The sequence below is a fragment of the Cetorhinus maximus genome, chromosome 1 (genome assembly GCF_964194155.1).
Source record: "Cetorhinus maximus chromosome 1, sCetMax3.hap1.1, whole genome shotgun sequence".
NCBI classification, from domain to species: domain Eukaryota; kingdom Metazoa; phylum Chordata; class Chondrichthyes; order Lamniformes; family Cetorhinidae; genus Cetorhinus; species Cetorhinus maximus.
The window spans coordinates 225,662,731-225,668,121 of record NC_135879.1 but is presented as its reverse complement, the minus strand read 5'-3'; the positions used below and the strand labels follow the sequence as shown (position 1 = coordinate 225,668,121).

Genomic DNA, 5,391 nt, shown 5'->3' with positions numbered 1-5,391 from the left:
TTAGAAACTCTAGCGGTCACCCATTCCCTCTCTGCCTGTGTATTTCTTAGCTGCGGTGTGACCACCTCTCCAAACATGCTATCCACCTAATCCTCAGCCTTGTGGGTGCACCACAGTGACTCCAGCTGCCCTCCAATCCCAGGGCTCGATTGATACTCTTTCGAGTTATCAACAGTCACAGATTGCAACTCTTTTGAGTACAATCACAGTTCTTGGTTTTTCCAGGAGTGGGACATGAACCCACAACCCTCTGATTCAAAGGCGAGGGTGCTATGAACTGAGCCACAGCTGACACCTAAACAATTCCCAAGACATTTCCAATTTCGTGTTTCCTCGTGTAAATATAATAGGACTACACCTACTCCCCGTCGGGGAATTGAACCCCGGTCTCCCGCGTGACAGGCAGGGATACTAACCACTATACTAACGAGGAGCTACTGAACAGGGCTCTATTGATGCTGCTCCCAGCTCCTGACCTGCCACTATTAGGCTAATTGATTAATATACATTGTGTGATCTAAACTAAAACTAATCAGTGAATATCAATTTCCCTACAACACTCCCACACCCACAGTCCCACACACTCACTCCCACACCCACACACTCACTCCCACACACATACACACACACACTCACACACACACACTCACACTCTCACACACACACACTCACACTCTCACACACACACACACACACTCACACTCTCACACACACACACTCACACACACTCCCACACACTCCCACACACTCCCACACACTCCCACACACTCCCACACACTCACTCACACTCCCACACACTCACTCACACTCCCACACACTCCCACACACTCCCACACACTCACTCACACTCCCACACACTCACTCACACTCCCACACACTCACTCACACTCCCACACACTCACTCACACTCCCACACACTCACTCACACTCACTCTCACTCCCACACACTCACTCTCACTCCCACACACTCACTCTGACTCCCACACACTCACTCTCACTCCCACACACTCACTCTCACACCCACACACTCACTCTCACACCCACACACTCACTCTCACACCCACACACTCACTCTCACACCCACACACTCACTCCCACACCCACACACTCACTCCCACACTCCCACACTCCCACACTCCCGCACTCCCACACTCCCGCACTCCCGCACTCCCACACCCACGCACTCCCACACCCACGCACTCCCACACCCACCCACTCCCACACCCACCCACTCCCACACCCACCCACTCCCACACCCACCCACTCCCACACTCCCACACTCCCACACTCCCACACTCCCACACTCCCATACACCCACACTCCCATACACCCACACTCCCGCACTCCCACACTCACGCACTCCCACACCCACGCACTCCCACACCCACACCCACAGTCCCACACACCCACACTCCCACACTCCCACACTCCCACACTCCCATACACCCACAGTCCCACACTCCCACAGTCCCACACTCCCACACCCACACTCCCACACTCCCACACCCACACCCACAGTCCCACACTCACTCCCACACACCCACACACCCACACACCCACACACCCACACTCCCCCACACCCACACCCACACCCACACCCTCACGCTCACTCCCACACCCACACACTCTCACACCCACACACTCTCACACCCACACACTCTCACACCCACACACTCTCACACCCACACACTCACTCCCACACACTCACTCCCACACACTCACTCCCACACCCACACACTCACTCCCACACCCACACACTTACTCCCACACCCACAGTCCCACACCCACACACACACACTCTCACACCCACACACACACTCACTCCCACTCCCACACACTCACTCCCACTCCCACACACTCACTCCCACCCCCACACACTCACTCCCACCCCCACACACACACACTCTCACACCCACACACACACACTCTCACACCCACACACACACACACACACTCTCACACCCACACACACACACACTCTCACACCCACACACACACACTCTCACACCCACACACACACACTCTCACACCCACACACTCACACTCTCACACCTACACACTCACACTCCCACTCCCACACACTCACTCCCACACCCACAGTCCCACACTCCCACTCCCACACACTCACTCCCACTCCCACACACTCACTCCCACAGTCCCACACACTCACTCCCACAGTCCCACACACTCACTCCCACAGTCCCACACACTCACCCCCACACCCACACACACACACTCTCACACCCACACACTCACTCCCACCCCCACACACACTCACTTAGTCCCACGCCCACACTAAATCACGCTCTCTCTCTCTCATACCCCTGGGCAGTGAGTCTTTTCATCCTCACCATGCACCCTGACTACCCTGCTCACATCATTTCATCCAGACTCTTCTGGTCCAGAGCGAGCCTATCAGCAGCAAACATGAGAGAGCAACAGCCTGTGATTGGAGGAGCACTTTCTTTAAGAATCCTCTACTGCACTTACCTTGCTGGGGGCGGGGGGCACATTGGGGCAGTTTGCCTGCGGGCCATAGGTTGAACAAGCCTGTTCTATATTAACTCACGCTAATATCAAACCTACATTCCAACTGAAAAAGCAGCATTCATTAGGCTGTATTATCTTACAGAGGTTTATAATGCATCGGGCATTTTGGGGTCCCCCCTGTTGTTTGGGGGGCCCTGTGCCAGGGCACAGTGTTTCATTGTAAATCCACCACAGTGCAGAGCTTCACTCTTTCAACCCTGAGGCTGCATCGACAGTGTTCCTTGCCACTCACATAGCATGTTATCTCCCCCTGAGCACAGCTTGCAACCACCCACATCTCACATCAGGGCAACAACAGCAGGAGCTGCAATGACCTCACCAGACACCCTGTGCAGGCATCAGTTTCAGAGCTCAGGATACGGTGAGCTGCAAGTAATGACTTGCATGATGCATGTCCAGGCCGCACACTCACAAATGATGGCCGGTGCTTTTATCATGCACATGTGGCTTTATTGATTAATCACTATGTTGATAATGTGAGAGAAGTGACTCTACAGGAGCTCATTATCAGACTCTGATAGGGGCTCACATTCCACACCCTTCAATGCCCACGACCATTGAAGCAACTAGCAGCAAGATAGAATCCAGGACACTTCCAAACAGTGCAAGTGAACATATATTTACAAGTGCCAAAAGTATATACAAAGGCCCATGCCACCTGTGTGCCTTCAAATCTTTCTTTGTCTATTACTACATCTAGGTGGAGGCCCGACATCTGCAGCTGAGGTGGGGGCAGCCTGCTGACTGCTGTGCCTTGTTGACTGTGATGACTTTAGTGGGCGTCCGCTGGTGGCCCAACACCTAGAGGGCCCTGGCCTGTTAACACTCTCCTCAGGTGCATCCTCATTGGCCTGACCTGCGATGGGGTACTGGCAGATGGGAGATGGAGTGGCAGGGCACCTTTGGAATGAACTTGGTTGAAACCCCGGGGGTGCCTGGCTGGTGCTCCTCACCCTTGTGGGTGCCCGATGGTATCTCCCTGACTCCTTGAGAAGAAGGGGCACCTGGTAGGAGGTTGAGGAGCCTCTTCCTCCTCTCGCCTAGCGACTGCTGCACTGGACAAATGCCTAGACCGGTGGAGTTCACGCCCAAGCGCAGATCCGGCTGTCACTGTGTGTTCTGCTGGACTTGGGTTGCCAAGGCTGCTGCCACCCTTTCCACGGATGCAGCCAAGCACTCACATACTGGAGCTACAACAGCAGGCACAACGTGGACAGACCCCTCCAGCCTTCGGTCCAGTCTGCACCTGGCACCTCTGCCTGGCGTTCCCCTGCCTGTCTCTGCATCTCCAATTGGTCTCTTTGGACCGAGTCCAAAGGCTCATCATCCGCATGGGACTGAGCAGGAGCCTGGTCTCCAGCCGTCCTCAGAGACCTTGGCTGTCACTTCCCCTGCCAGCTGTGGACCTCTGTCTGTGATGTGCTCACCAGGTTGTGACGCCAAGCCTACTCTAGAACGCGCACCCACTGAGGTGAATGTATCTGCAAGGGTGGAGGGTTCAGGTGGATGCTGTGACAGTGCATCCTCTGAGGTTTCTGAGGCACCCTCCTTAGTGCTGAGGTTGGAGATGGAGCTATGGCTGGTCTCTGTTGTAGGCCTCCTCCTTTTCCTGCTGGTACCTGGAATGGAGAAAAGAAAGATTCAGTGGATGCCTAACAGGTGCCTTCATTAAACCAAATGTGTTACTTTGTGGGCGCATCTGACAACTGCAGACTGGAGGCTTCCTGACTGGCCTCCTAGGGCAGCCCTAACTCGCCTTCAGCACAGCCACGGTCCCGCTCCCACTCCGACTATCTCGGCAGCCTGCTCCTCATAAGGGGTGAGCACTCGAATGTCCGGAATGCAGCCTCCGGTCTAGGCCTACTGTTGCACGTGTCATGTCTAGCAGACAGACAGAAGGATTGAGTGTCATCCCAATGGCTGCATGTGCAGTTTGGGAGCATGCATGCCTATGGCAACTCCTGAGCCCTCCCCAGTAAGTGATTAACAAGCAGGATGTCCTGCAACTGACTGAAGATTGAGAACATGAAGTATCTGGCACACATTCAGCGCACATGTCACATCCGCTGCTGAGCCCTGCAACCCAAACTCCTGTCTGACATCCCTGGGTACCCGTACACTTACACTGCCCGATGCCCTTATGAGTGTCAGATTGCCGTGAGTAGAGGGCGCCACCTACCCTGGCAGAGCGCAGCAAATTGTTCATCCTCTTCCTGCGCCTGCTGGGCAGTTCTTTGGTGGGCCCCACAGGTGCTAACCTGCGCCGCCACAGCCTAATGGGAGGGGCTTCTGCCGCCATCCCAGGAAAACAGCACCACCCGCCTTCCATGGACGGCCTGGAGGAGAATCTCCAGGGAGGTTTCGCTGAACCCTGACCTGTAAATCCTGGTCTCGGTAGAACCTGGAACTCCTGGCTTCAGTGAGTGAATGGCTGTCCCTTTAAACATGGCACCTCGACCTTCGACCTCATGAGGTAATGACGGGGGTGGTGACTTCCTGCCCCTCCCCCGCCAACGCCACGAGATTCAGCGACCTCTTCATGGATGCATATGTACCGAGCTGACCAGCGTGAGATTGCTCGTGGTCGCCCCGTCCGCCCCGTCCGCCCCCTACCCCAGTGGAAATCGCTCCAACTTTCGCGCCCACCGCCGAATTTAGGTCAAAATTTTCCGACCCCCATCATGGCGGGACGCACCACAGGAGATTCGGCGCCCCAGACAAAAAACTTTCAGCGGGGCCGGACAGTCCCAGCAAGGCGGGGGGGGCAGAGCCAGAAAATCCCGCCCTCAGACTCCAGAACGGAAGATTCCGGCCCAAGCAACGCAAAGAAAGCCAAGACCT

At 55.4% G+C, this 5,391-nt stretch overlaps 1 non-coding gene across 1 annotated transcript; it reads right to left on the bottom strand.

The window, feature by feature from the left end:
• Positions 1-361: 361 nt before the first annotated feature.
• Positions 362-433, bottom strand: trnad-guc (transfer RNA aspartic acid (anticodon GUC)). Its single transcript has one exon. It is a non-coding gene; the product is annotated as a tRNA-Asp (tRNA).
• Positions 434-5,391: the final 4,958 nt, after the last annotated feature.